Below are 15,523 nucleotides of genomic sequence, written 5' to 3'. Positions count from 1 at the left end.
AGCTTACCAGTTTGATTAACTCTTTTACTTTTTCAGATTACTTGGTCATTATTTCTGAGCTGATAGCATAAAAAAAAAAGGTCTGCAAATTTTCCAAAAAAAATATTTCCTCTCAGTGGGGAGTACATTAAAACATTCCTGGCTATAAACTTTGGATGTGGTCCTCTTCTAGGCTGTTTGGAATCAGTGAATCTATCTACCTAAAAGAAAATGAAAGAATTCTCTACTTTTATCAATGTGTTCTTTATCTCTTGAAAGGGAAAAAAAAAAAAAGATTTGTAGATGACCATAAAGTTTCTGACATATTAAATGGCACTAAAAGAGAAATTTTTGCTAATGAAGAGAAGTGTTAAGAGAAAGGGAAAAGAAAGTGAGATTAATGGTGGGGTATGAACAACTAGGATGAGTTGTTTCTATTTAGCTTAATAGAAAATCTAAAAGACTATTAATAGCAAAACTAAAAGGAGGGTGTAGTGAAAGAACATTTTGGTGAGAAGTAAAATTTGGTATGATGCCACTTGCTGAGTTCTAAAAAAGTCTTAAAAATTAAATAAACAAATTTTGATTGCTAAAATTTCTGACAGATTTGTACAAAAACAACCAACCAATCAAACTAATAAGATGTTCAAAAGCAATACTTCAAGAAGAACCACTAAGTCTTATAGATTTTTTATAGTGCAACTTTACTTCAGAAAGATTTAAGTTCTCTTTTTCTTTTTAATCAGTCATTTCTATTTGTTACTCCTTGGGTGATATTGAAATCATTTTGTTTGCAGTTCTATGTGTTCCTCAAATACTTCAGTTATTCTTTAACATTCTTTATTTCCATATTCTTGCAGTGCAACTCACTTTCCATTCCATGTATCAAAGACAATTTGATCCAGATAGCATAAATGAGTTCAAGCTTTTAAAATCATATAAACTACATCTATTAGCACAAAATAGCATGAAAATGTATTTTCAAAACCACTGTCAATTATATTTTCACATCATGGAATGTGTGAAGATTTGGGAAACCAGTGAAAGACAAACATTTCTAATTTTTTAAAAGAGGAAAGCAATATTGATTTGTAGAAATTACACATACACACATATTTTGTATTAGTTTTATTAACAAGTTATCACAAACTACATCACTTTAGACAACAGAATTCTATTCTGTCACAGTTCTGGGATATTGAAAAGAAAGGTGTCAGGAAGACTGATTCATTCTTGGGGAATCAGAGGAGGAATCACTTCCTTGCATCTCTCTTAGCTTCTGGCGGTTGCTAATAATCCTTGGTGCTCCTCGACTGTAGACACATCACTCCAATCTCGGCCTCCACTGTCATGTGGTGTTCTCCCTGTCCATCAACCTGTGTCCAAATTTCTCTCTTATAAAGACACTAGTCATTGGATTAGGACTAATCTAGTATGGTCTCATCTTAACTTAATTACATCTGCAAAGACCCTACTTCCAAATAAGATCACATGCACAGGTAAAGGTAACCCCTGGTTTTAGCAGATCTTTTTTTAGTGGATACAATTTAATATACAACACACTGCATTGTCAATTTCAGGCAAATTTATAGTACAAATTTTAAAAATAACAGTACATGAGTATTTAGCAAAAGGAGTGGTGAACATTAACAATTTTGCATTCTTAAATGTCAAATCTTATAAAATGGACACACTTCCCTTTCCTAATTGTTACTATGGAGAGATCATGAGAACATCATGAAGAACATTGTTTTTAACATATATTTAGTAGAAATTTTAATTTTCATTGCCGTGGGCAAGAAAGAAAAAAAAAACATTACAAAACAGGATAGTCTAAGTGAATTTTTAATTGATTAAACAATTACAGAAAGTATTGATTATTGAATTTCTCTCATCCTGGAGATTAGTCTCTAGTAATGACTTAGAGGATTATTTAATTGTCCCAATATTTGTCCCAGTGACATGAATATGTCATAAAAAAAGAAGGATTATCAAACTTTATATGACAAAAATCCAAGAAAAAAGCTAATAAGGTAGGTTAACAGAATACAAACTTAAATTAACCTTAATAGGCTACATCTGATTTTAGTTACAAGGCTGAGATACTTTAATGAGGAAAATAAAATTATAGGCAAAATGTGAATTTCTGTTTCTAAAATCAAAAATCAATTGCCCATATAGACACCATATCTGTAGCTTTAAAGATCTGGTTTGATGATATTGCTTAAACATGGCTAATCAGATTCTGTTACCAAATTGCCATTGAATGAGTTTCTGGGTAAGACCTCCCTAAATTAGCCCTAAGTCAGCAGGTAAGGTTCTAAAGAGAACAAAAACTTCCATTATAGGTGCTTTGGAGAGAAACGATTTTGTTATAAGGATTTCTGTTTTTACTTGACAATGTGCCAGAGGAGTTAGTTTAAAACATAATAACATTTCTGTCTAGTCCATTCCTAAAGAGAAATCTGACAAGAAAAACTATACTCTGAAATATACTGTTGCTGGTATCCTCTTCTTTTCTAATGCTGCACACTAACAGGAATATTTCCCATTTTATCTCCTCACACTGATTGGTTGGAAGGTAAAGTCTATCATCTTGGTTTATGTTAAAATATATGAAGTAGTGGAAGTCCTGGAATACTTTGACTCCAAAAATATTGAGGGCAGAAAGGAGGATTAGGATTGAAAACTGTGGACAATTCTCCTTGTATAATTTGCTGGCCAAACCATCAAGCCATTACTTCGCTTGCTGGTGAGCTCTCTCACCATGCTCATTTCCCTCCACATCCAACTTCAGCCTGCTCTTATTTATTATCTTTGTGTATTCTTTTGCTAACATTCTTTGGGTTCCAGTTCCTATGAGACCTTACTAGACTAAAGAACTGAGGTCAGGAAATAAAAGGCCATCCACCAAATACTAATAATTATAATAATTTCTCTAGTATGCAATAAAAAGACAGACTTCAGGGTAACTAATGTTGGAGTATAATTACAAATATACTATAAGTAATTAATATGTCAATAAATATAATTCAACTAGGCCTCATTAATAGAGCCATATTGATATTTCATTACCATGTAAGCATCAGACTAAATATTAGAAGGCAGTTAATAACTCTAAGGAAGGTAATCTCAAAGTAAGGAATCTGCAATCATGACAAACAGAAATAACAAAAAAGGAAAGAAAGGTGTTTCAATTTTGTAAGAAATATTTAAGGAAAAGTGTATAGCTACTTACAAAAACTTTTAAGTTTATTGAATTAAAGTAAGAAATATATTCTCTTTTGGAAGAAAAAATAAAATCAAAATATGACAAAGGTTGTCTTGTGGGTATAGATTTAGTTTACAAAAAGAGCTTTCTAACAGTTTGGCTTCCCTAATAATAAACTGCTTTAAAATATTACGAGTTTGTGAGAATTAAAGTTCCACACATTAGCTTGTACTGGAATAACTCTCCCATAGACAACAATAAACTCTGGAAAAATATGAAAATGACTGTTTGAAGACATTGGAGAGCAGTCAAAAGCAGACAGAAATCATAGAGAATTCAACCAGTAATAGAAGGGAATCATAATAACAGAGTGAGATTCATATTTATACAGCCTTTCCTTTTCCCTGTGGGCATTCTCCAGGCCTCAGGTGCAGGACAGCTAGATCTCAAGCAGATGCTTCAGTCTTATTGCCTTATGATGTCAGTGAAGAGTTTTAAGGCTGCCAGAGTGATGGTACATTGAGGGTAATCTCAGAAGTAGGGTGACATAGAGGGAGGAACACTGATACCTATCTATAAATAGCCCTCAAATCCTTGATTGACCATTAAACTATGCTTATGTGGGAAGACTTAAATGATGCCAGCAGAAAAAAGCGGCTGAAAGGACTGGACAGAGATGCAGTTGCTGTGTACTACAAGGAAATAGAGTTTGAAATTTGAGTATTAGAGAGGCTTGGTAAAAACCTTCAGGCATTTGATAGACTGGACTTTAAAAAGTATAAAACAAGGGCTCCAGAAGTTAAATATAATCAGCCTTCAGCTGCTTGCTAGAGAATACTTAATAAACATAATCATAATCTCTATATTACCTACACATCATGTACATAGTAATACAATCAATATAGAGCCTAAGAAACATTTATTATAAAAAAAAGCAGCCTATAGAAAGATATTGGAATAAAGTAGTACAACAGTTATTATAAATGTTCAAGAATTTCAAAAAAATGATGGTCATAATGAATGTACAGATATGAAATCTCAGCAGAGACATAGAAGCTGTGAAACAAAAAGAAATACTAGAACTGAAAAGTAATATCTATAATGGGCTTAACAGAAGACTGAAATAAGGTGAGTAAATTTTGAAGAATGATCCATAAAAATAATTCAATTTAGAGAGAAAAAAATTGGAAAAAAGTAAAAAACATCCTGGTGATTTGTGAGGTAACATAACATAATTTAACATACATTTAGTTGAATCCACAGAAGGAAAGAATACATAAAGAATGATTAGGGAGGTAATTTAAGAAAATAATGTTTGAAAGTTTCCCAAATTTGGTGAAAAATTTCAACCTACATATCATGCTCAGAGAACTCCAAGTACAGTAAATACAAAGAAAACCACACATCATCAAAGACTAAATGCAGAAAAGCAAAGCTAAAAAAGTTCATCTTAAAACCAATAACATGAATCTCATAGATAAAAATGAAAGTCAAACTGATGGGTAAAGAAAGAAACATCTGTCCAACCAGAATATTATACCTAGTAAAGACACCACTAAAAAAATGCACACAAAATAAAGAATATTTTCAGATTAAAAAAAAAAAAAAGCTGAGAGAATTTGTTTTCAGCTGCTTTGCAGTACAATAAACACTAATGGAAATTCTCCAAACTTGATGGGAAGTGACAATAGATAAAACTCTATCAACAAGAAAGAATTGTATATATATGGATAAATATAAAAACTCTTTTTTTCTTCTCTAAATATCTGTAAAAGACAACTGTGTTAGCAAAACATAACATTATGTAATTTATAATTTGTGTGCATGTAAAACATGAAGCAATGGCATGTAGGATTGAGGAACCAAAAAGTGCTGTTGCAAATTTCTTGATTTTGTATGAAAAGGTACAATATTAACCCTAAGCAGATTGTGGTAATATAAGAAAAACTAGTAAAAAGAAATTAATGCAAAGAGTTGTAACTAAGGAGTAACAGAACAACTAAAATGGAATTAGTACAGAACAGTGATTTTTTTTCATCCCCTTAAGTATTCAAGTGGAAATGACATCAGATCAGAAATTTCAGAAAGACATGGGTTTGAATCATTCTCTTTCCCTTCAAAACTATGATTTGGGGCATATGACATAATTTCAATTATTTCTTTATTCCTCAAAGCAATATGTTTCACAAAACATATTGTGCTCTTGAATTATTTGTCATCTTGCATGTGGCCATTGTGGATGTTTCAATTTGTGAGCTCAATTTCTTGATCACTCTTACGAAACTTAAAACAGAGCTAATCGGTAGTATGATATTTGGCTGTAGTTTTGGAAACTGTTTCTTTGTTTTATGCTTTCATTATTGTTATAATACTATCTCTCTACTTGGGTAATGTCCAGTGAAATTAATACTGAGAAATACAATTAAAAATATAGATCCTTACACGCATACTAACAAAGGAATGGCATACATACAAAGGAAAAGGGAAAATTCCAGAACTTCACTCCCATATGCCTTCTCCTTTCAGAACTTCTCCCATAGTGGAGCACTGCCAAGTACTCTTCAGAGATTAATCTAATTTACTTCTCTCCAGTTCTGATTCTTCATAAGGCTAGGGACATTTAGATTCTCCCAGTTCCCGTCAGCAGATTGTGCTCCTCCTCACGGGCCACAGACCTAACTCATTAGTTCGAAAAAAGGTTTTGTGCCTAACAAGGGTAATTAACGAATGTCATTTTTCTCCCAAAGTCAGACAACACAGGCAATCCTGCTCCCCTCCTCCCCTTTCCAGTAAATTGGCCTCCTCCGAGCCTGTGGAAAAGGAAACAAAATGCCTGGGCCCTGCGCCTCAGCCAACATTGTATTGCCAGGGCCAATTCTTCAAGCCAGGGTGGGTGGGGATGGGAACAGTTGCCAGAAAACTGGGCTCTTGGGAAAGAGTGGTTTCTTCTCTTCCTTCAGTGTTCAGTAATCCTCTCAGCAAAGTCCTTCCTCGAGGGTTCTGGAAACTGCTTTTCCTTGATTAGAGACAACCGTCGTCTTGTTATGTCACCTCACGTTACAGCAGTTACAACTTGTTTTTCTTTATTACCCCTCTCTCACATTATCTATTTGAAAGCTGGCCCCAGAGGTGTCCCCTGCCTTCCAGGATCACTGACAGGCTGGGTCCCCAGAGCGGGGGGGCGGAGTCCGAGGTCCAGGCGGACCGTCGGCCCCGCGAGACACCCGCGCCCGGACCACGCCTCTTAGCCCGCACCGCCCCCTCCCCTCGGCGCTTGTTTTTATTTGGAAACATCCTCCCCTTCCTCTCCCTTTCTCCGCCCCCGCTTCCCTCTCTGCAACGAATGAGACTAGACCCCAGGCCTGGAGCTGCGGTGCCGAGAGGACTGTGGGCCAGCCAGGCGGGCAGGCGGCGACGCAGGTAGAGGCTCGAGGCCGGTGGGCGCGGGGACGCGCAGTGTCCTGGGCTCTCAGTGCCCTTCCCGCGGCGCCGCATCCTCAGGTGGTTGCGGGAGTTTCCGGGCGCCCAGCGCGCGTCTGCAGAGGGACGGGGAGGGGACGCGCAGCGGGACCTGCAGCTAGCCGCGACTAGTCTCTGGCTGGGAGTTGGGGCCCCTGGGGCTTAACATCGGTAGCAGCGGCCCCCGGGACGTAGGCTGGCTGCTGGGAACACCTTCAGGCCTTGGAGAAACGCGCCTTGGGAGAGCTAGCTGCGTGCCTGGCCGCCCTGCCCCCTTTCTGGCGTCTCCTGTGGAAGGAAGGCGCGCTGCGCAGGGCAGCCCTCGGCCCCCAGCGTGTCTGTCCCGTTGACCCGGTCCCGCCTCGTGGGCTCCGCCAGCGTCTTACCCACATTTTCTTCGCGCAGCTCTCACCGACTCGGGCCAAGCGGGTAAAAAGGTTTATAGTATCTTCTTTACATGCTGGGAGGCGGAGGGCCGGGGTTACAAGAGATCCCTGTCTCAATTACCCCTGAGGGCAAACTGGGGAGATGTGATTTATTCGGGGTATATTTGTATCTATGAAATAAGACGTGTATATTTCAAGACTTAGATTTTTCTTCCATTTATTTTCTAATCTTGTTTATTTTCTCTTAAGATCTACAGTTTGAGTTTTTACTTTTATGTTGCATATTTAAAGTATAGCCACCTAAACTATAATGCACTCAGGCTGATTTCCCACCTACTTAAAGGGTATAGATTCAGTATTTTAAATTGGGTATTGCAACATTAGGAATAAAAAATTAACACCCATCTCTCGATCTCACTATCATGGTTACTTCTGAAACAGTAGCATCATTTCCATTAAATCTGGAAAAGCCAAGACTGCTCATCGTCACTCTTTGTGACATTGTTATGAATTATATAGGTCAGCGACATTAGGTGGAAGAGCGTATTAACTTTCTGATTAGAAATAGAGTGATCATTTTTTATACATAATGTGATTGTATACCTCGAATCGTCTGCAGGAAACTACTAAAAATCTCAGAAAAAAATAGGAGAATTTAGTAGTGTTCAGTTCCTATCTACTGTAATTTAGATATCTTAATAGATGTAGACATAAACTAGAAAATACAATAGAACAAAAGAAACATTGGGCATAAAATAACACAAAATTGAAAAATCTAAACCTATTTAAAAAGAAAAAATCCTAGGGACATATGAAAATATATTAAATGTATATATGAGAATGGATAGGTAAAAATACAAAGAAAATACATTTTTATAAAGATATTTCTCTACAAGGATGTATAAATTAAATTCCTAACCACTGTTTTTGTTTTTAAAGTAACTGTTTAGCTCATATGGAAAAATAAACACTTGTCAGGAAGATCTCACTTAAAAACGTTCACATATGCGAAGACTTTACTGCGTAATAAAAGGTATTATAAAGCTATAATGATTTAAAGGCAAAGGAAGAAGTAATAGACCTATTGCGAGACAAATCAATGAAACCGAAGAGACAGATTTTAGAATAAAAGGAAAGCTGACATTTGATAAGCATACGTTTTAATGAGGGGGTGAGGAAGAAATAACATTTAATTGATCTTGGTTGGACAGTCATTTATTTGGAAAAACTAATAATGAAACAGGAATTTTCCCTCTTAACACACCGATGTAATCTAGATGATTTATTAATTTCAATCTAAATATATGAAACCTAAAAGTAAAGAAAACCTGATGAATATTGTGAGCATGGCATATGGGGAAAAAATTTTGGGGGTTGATACCAAAACCTAACGCCCAATTAGGGACATGATTCTTATTAACATTGTATGGAAAAAACATACAAATAGGGAAATTAATAGAAAAAGAGCTAATTTTACTAATATGCCTAGAACTCTCATTAATGACTTTTAAAATTAATCCAGTTCACAGAGGGGAGGGGGAAAGCGGGAAGTAAAAAAATAAAATGTTAATATAAATAGAAGTTAAAAAAATTAATTGAAGAGTAAATGAGTCAATTCAAAGCAAGAGGAATGCAAATAACAGTTTGAAGACTCAGTCACACTAGTTATCAGAAAAATGCAATTAAAGTGAGACAGTTTTGCCTGTTTTACTGATTTTGATAATCTGCTAACACTCAGTATTGTTGATAATGTGATGAGAGAAATATACTCTTACAAACTGTTAGTGGAAAGTATTGGTAAAAGTTTTATATGGTGATAACTATTAAATTTTTCAAATAGTCATTTGCTTACTGGAATTTATCATGCTCCTAAGTGTACAAATAAAAATCTATGTCAAAGATGTTCACAGTAGGATTATTGGTATTATAGTAAACTTGGAAACAATTCTGTAAATATGGATTGGAATTTGGTTACATAATTTATGGTATATTCAAAGGTGTAATGTATAGGTTTAAAGCATATTATAGCTCCTAAATGTTCTAACTTGGAAATATGTCCAAAGTATATTCTAAGTTGAAACACACAAGAAAAATTGAAACACTGTATATGTTTATACACACATATGTACAGTAACAACATTTTTGTAAATACTGAATTATCTGTATTCATGTTCTGTTAACATAGTTCTATAATGCATAGTTCTGTGAATGTTTATAAGGAAAAATGATGTTATAGGAAAAATAATAATAAACATCTTGAGAGTGTAATTAGTAATTTATATGGAACAGTTTCTTTCTGGATATATTAATTGTAATTCACCGTGGAAAAAATATGTTTTATTCACAAAGTGTTCCATATTTTCATTTACTTTCTCTTTGAATATCTTCTTTTAGCCTCTTCCTTTGAAAATCCCTTCTTTATTTTCTTCTTTGTTATTGATTGCTATGATGTTTTGTGTAGGTATACAATTGAAAAGTTTTGCCTAGGAATTTCACAATGTTAACTTCTTTATAAACAGGAAATGCAGGAGTGTTCATACTCTATATATTTTAGCACCATTGTACCAAAATTCACCTTTAAAGTATTCATTCTTCAGGATGATGCTATCCTTTAAAGAAGAAAACATCTAAAACTAAACTATAAAAATAAAAAACTCATGGCAAAAATGCAGTAAAAAAATGACAAATGACAAATCATATAAACACAAAAAGACTTAAACCAGCAAACAGAAAAGTGGACAAATGACAGGCAATTCACAGAAATGGAGATGCGAATGACTTAAACATAATAAAAACTATTCAACTTTATAAGATATGAAAAATAAAATCGTTTTGCCTTTCAGATTGGCAATGATAAAAATCGTGATAAAACATCACATTAGTGGGAGGAGAGAAAAAAATGGTATAGATGATAGAGGTTCTGTTCATCTCTCTGGCAACCAAATCAAAGTTGTAATGGAAACAAGGAGCAGCAGCAAGGAAAAATTGCCTGGGATCTAGATGAACAAGCCATACAACTAGGGAGAAATCCAACAAATCACACTGTAACAGCAGAAGGTAGGACGGGGCGAGGATGTGGGACTGCGCAGTCGTGAGCGGCTGAGTGAGAAGGAGGCTGCAGCTGCGGCAGCGGCAGCCGCCTCTTAAAGGGGCTGCGTCAGCCAGCAGATTTTCGCAGTGATGGACCTGTTCGTTCTGAGCACCAGTGCCAGTTTGGCTGTGAACAGGGGGCACCAGAGACAGGGAAACATTGTTAGAGTGAAGGCCAAGGCGAGACTTGCTCGGGTACAGAAGTGCCTGTGGTATCCATTGTTCCCTATTGAGTCCTTCCTCCTACCAGTGCACCGAACACAGCGCGGCCATAGCTGTGATATCATCAAACTGGACAACAGAGGACACTCTGCCCAGAGGATTCCCTGAAATTCCACCTACCCCACTCAGGCCCCACCCAAACCACATCCAGATATATCCTCAGCAATTCTAGTGCTCCTTGCTGAGACTCTCACTGGAGGCAGCTGGCCTTGGTTTCTGGTGTGGCCTGTTGAGGTAACTATAAGCACAGCATCTGTGGACTGCTTGCTGAATCTTAACAGATGGCCCCAGATGGGTAGAGGCTTGGGCTAAATTTGGCCTGCAGCTGAACCTCTCCCAGAACTGTGCCACTGGATACCTACTTCACAAATCCACACTAATAAGACCGACAGACTTAGGAGCTTTGCTTAGTACACAGAAACATGGAAAGGCAACCAAAATGTGAAAACAAAGAAGCAGAAACCATACGAGAGAACAGAATAGAGATCCAGATATAACGGACTCAAGTAATCTGACAGATGCAGAGTTTAAATCACTAGTTATAAAGATGCTCAATGAAATTTTGGGAAGCGTAGAGAAAAACAAAGAGATAAACATGGAAATAGAAATTATAAAAGGAAACCAGTCTGAAATGGAGAACACATTATCTGAGATGAGAAGTATTTTAAATGGAATAAACGAATAAACAAAGTGAATAAAGAAGAGGATAAATGCCCAAAGTGAATAAATGCCCTATCTAGAGGACAGGACAGCCAATCAGGACAGTCGATCAGACTGGCAAGAAAAAAGATGCCAAGACTGTAAAAATAAGGAAGATATGGGACACTATTCAGGCTCCAAATATTCATCTGATTGGCATAACAGAAGAAAATCAAGATGTTGAACAGCTGTTTGAAGAAATAATGATGGAAATGTCCCTAACTTGGTGAAGGAAATGGACATAAAACCCCAGGAAGCTCAGAGAATTCAAAAATCAGGGATCCAAAGAGGCCCACACCAAGACACATCATAATTAAAATACCAAAGGTTAAATAAAAAGAATATTAAAAGCAGCAAGAGAAAAAGAAATAGTTACTTATAAGGGAACACCCATAAGACTGACAGCTGATTTCTCAAAAGAAACTATGCAGGACAGAAGGGCTTGGCAAAAAATATTTGACAAGATGAAGACCCAGGATATACAACCAAGAATACTTTATCCAGCAATTTAGAATTGAAGGACAGATAAAGAGCTTCCCAGATAAAAATAAACTAAAAGCATTTATCACCACCAAGCCAGTTATTACAGGAAATGTTGGAGGGACTTCTTTAAAAAGAAAAAAAACATGTATCAAAAACAGGAATAAAGAATGGTAACAACTACATTCCTATCCATAAGTGCTTTAAATGGAAAAGAATTAAGTGCTCCAACCAAAAGATAGAGTGGCTGAAAGGATAAGAAAACAAGACTCCTACATATGAAAGGAAGGGGATGGGAAAAGATAATGCTTTGATGGACCTAGAAAGTATTTAAGTCAGAGAAAGATAAACACTATATGATTTCACTTATGTGCAGAATTTAAGGAATAAAAAGAACAAATTAATCAAAAACAGACTCACAAATATAGTGGACAATTTGGTGATGGACAGAGGGGAGGGAGGTTTGGGGGGCTAGGAAAAGGGTGAAGGGTTAAATACAAATTAGTAGCTGATGGATGGTCACAGGAATGGGGAGCATGACATAGAGAATGCAATTAGCATTAATACATTGGGTCAGGGGAGGGAGGGAGCAATTGGGGGCATCATTTTACTAACTATAGATGCCTAACTAATGTACTGTATACTTGAAACTAATTAAAATTTTAAAAATAAGATTTTAAGAAACCGCATCACATTAGTAATGGTAATATATTTTTGTCTGGTATGTGAATTGATGCAAATATTTTGGCGTATAGTTTGACAATATACATCCAAAATAAAAATGCACAAAACTTTGATCCAGCGATTCTGCTCCCAAGAACTTAATACACAGGTACACAAAGAAATATATATAAGTTTATTTCAACCTTATTGGTAATAGCATACATTCAAAAACAATTTAAATTTTCATCATTAAGCAGCCAATTAAATAAATTGTGGTGCAGCCATTAAAAAGAATAAGATTACATGAACTGAAATATAATCGACATCAAGAAGAGATACAGAAAATGAACCTCAAAACGAGACAGAAAATTATATAGAAGACTGCAGTTTGTATTAAAAGGCATTTATATTAGTTTATGTATACTTAGAAATCTCTTGGAGAACACAAAAAATCTAGTGTCTGTGATTGTCTTTCAAGATGGCAGATGGGAGTCTAGGGGTTAGCAGTTTTGGGGAGTCCTGGAAGTCCTGGACCTTAGTTCTTGGTGTCTGGTTGACAAAGAATTGAAGGTAGATACCCAGAAATTGATTGTATGCAAGCTAGCTTTATTAAAAGCAAAAGTACACTCTTAGAAGGGAGACTAGGCAACTAGGAGCAGACAGTGTTGAAGGTGAAATAGGCTCACTCTGAAAAGGGAGAGTAAGCTGCCAAAAGTGGTTAGTCTTAAAGACTTCTGCCAAGTGAAAGTTCACCCTCAGATGGGAGAGCAGGCAGGCTCAAGGGAGAGCTGCTGCATCCTGTTGTGGGTTTGAGGATTTTATCCATTAATCTAAGGGGTAGAATGTTCATGATTTTGGAGAGTCACTTTGTGGAAAAGTTTTTTTTTCTTTCTTTTTTTCCCCAGAATTAAGAAGACACCCCTTTTCCTACCATGTTTGGGCTTTTCAGAACTGTCATGCCATCAAATGCATGATAAGGACAGCCTTAGCTGCAATGCTAATTTATTATTATTGTATAATGAAGAAAGGTGAATTCTGGGTCACACCAGGTGTCCCTATGCGCATGCGCATACTGACTTTCCCTATCCCCTTTATTTGCTTTAGCAGGAAGTTTTAAACTGCAAAAATGCTTCACTACGTCAAAGCTATTCAAGGCTATTTTCATTTTCGTGGCTCTGGGGAAGGGTCCTGGTGTAATTCCTAACTAATAGGAGGCATCCTTAGTTTTTGTGGTATAAATGTATGAGCTGCTGGACTGCTTGATTTATACCAGTGTTTGCAGATAACACCTATTTAAAAATATCTATTTTTATAAATGTAAGGTTTCTTATCAAAATGACTTAATTTTAGGTCACGTGATTTCCTGTTTTGCCACAGTTTCTAATACTAAGTTAACTAGAAAAATGACACAATAAGGCCTTATCTGGAAACTTCTAGATCATAATTGACATGGTAATGTTTCCATAAATGTATTATATGATCATCATGATAATATTATTTCTATTTTTTAATGCTCCAAGTAACAATAACATTTCTCCCTTGAAAGCTAAAATAGAAAGGTCTGATATTCTCTTTAAATGATTCAAACTAATTTATTATGTTTAAAAAAGTTATCTGTAAACTGTGGCTATCAGTTTGCTCCCATTTAATCTCAGTCTTTTATATTAAAGCCAAATTACCAACTTTCAAAATTCTTAACACGTGTTAAAGAAGGAAATAGCCTACCATAGACATTCTGTTTGGAAGAAATCCTGGTGTGACTAAAATATGGAATATATAGGCTATAAAAATGTAACAGCACACATCGATTAAATTTTGTCAACATTTTCATTTGCTAATAGTGAAAATAAATCATAGTTTCAAGTTTTTCTTATGAGATTGATTTCGTGCAAATATGTAATTAAATAAATATATATTGTACATACAGTTCCAGTGAAAGATTCTGTATATCTGTGGGACAGTTCTGCATATTTTATCCAAAAGGAACAGACCTAGGTTTATCTTGTTAGTACAAACCTCTATAATTTCTTTTTGAGTAAGATAGTTTAATTCCAGCCTGTGTGATAGCAACCTATTAAGTAACCAAAATGTAGAATGACTGAGTCCTTCACAATCATTGGACTTTAATTCATTCATCTTGAGCTCACTCAACTATCTAATTCCCTAGTAACCAGTAAACCCATAAAACTACTCAATACAGCATACCACAGGAACCAAGATTTTGATTTAAAATTTTTAAAGAGAATTATACTTAGAAGGGTGTGTAAAACATTTCATCTTTGGTGAACCCAAGGTCTTTTTAGTTTCTTCATATTCACTACAATAGAGTAGATTGTCAGTTCTATTTTTATTATTTTTTCCAATCGGATTATATAATTTTTACAAAATTTGAAGAGGAAATATAGTTTATATTTTAGCATATTCTCTCTAGATTTTAAGTACTTTTTAACAACAAAAGTACATTTTAATTATCTAGATTAGCATGTTAATTTTTACAAAGCTATTTGTGACTATCTTTTTAATGAAATATAGTTTATAATGTTTCACTGATATGTTTTCTTAACTATTGGGCTAGATATTTGTGTAATTTACAATAATTATGGTTTCTATTCTAGATTCCTTTTATGAGAATGAGAATGTATTACTTAAAAATCTTACAGCATATTTTGGATTTCTTTTGAACTTTGGTGAAAATTCACGTGGATTTTCAAATGAGATTTGAAGGAAAATTTAGATAAGTGTTTAATTAGTAAATTGAATTTATTAAAATATGATTTTTAGAAGATGGATTTTTATTTAAATGCAGGGGGATGTCATGGATCTGTAATTGTGGGAGTGGAGTGGTGGTGAGAAGTACATCAAAATTCCTTGGGAAATGGTTTCGAACCTCATATACTTAAGAGAAAGAAGTCCCCTACATTAGTGGTTCTCAAAATGTGATCCTGAACCAGCAGCATCAGGATCACCTGGTATGATAATGCTCTAAGGCATATTTGGAATAGTACTAAATTTCTTTTGTACACCTTCTTTCCTCTTCTTTGAGAAACATTATACAAAATTCTTTAGGTTCATAATTTTTGGCCAGGAAGGAACTTTGGAAACAAATTTGTTCAAACTTTCATACTTGGGTACTTGACACTTGTCTGTATATGTTTGGTGTTTGACTGAAAGCTCTCTATGAAATATTTACATAGCTTTTCAGTTAACATGAAAATTTTGCAATTTTTACACTCACAAGAACAAACTCAGCTATATTATTTAATAATAGATTTAGCAGATTTGACTTTCTTAAATATTCTTGGCAATATTGGAGTTTAGGAAGGCAGATAAATGT

At 35.3% G+C, this 15,523-nt stretch overlaps 1 protein-coding gene across 9 annotated transcripts in view; it reads left to right on the top strand.

Annotated features, from left to right (window-relative positions):
* The first annotated feature begins 6,401 nt into the window (after positions 1–6,401).
* The window catches only part of PLSCR4 (phospholipid scramblase 4), a 54,029-nt gene continuing 44,907 nt past the window's right edge, over positions 6,402–15,523 (top strand). For 6 of the 9 annotated variants that reach the window (XM_039851609.1, XM_039851603.1, XM_039851605.1 and 3 more), the window contains exon 1: positions 6,402–6,610. The gene's annotated coding sequence lies outside the window, so the exon portion shown is untranslated. The other 3 variants (XM_039851608.1, XM_039851606.1, XM_039851604.1) reach the window with 1 other exon arrangement.

This window comes from Pteropus medius, unplaced genomic scaffold (genome assembly GCF_902729225.1).
Source record: "Pteropus medius unplaced genomic scaffold, Ma_sr-lr_union100, whole genome shotgun sequence".
Lineage (NCBI taxonomy): Eukaryota > Metazoa > Chordata > Mammalia > Chiroptera > Pteropodidae > Pteropus > Pteropus medius.
This window is presented reverse-complemented; position numbering and strand designations above follow the sequence as displayed.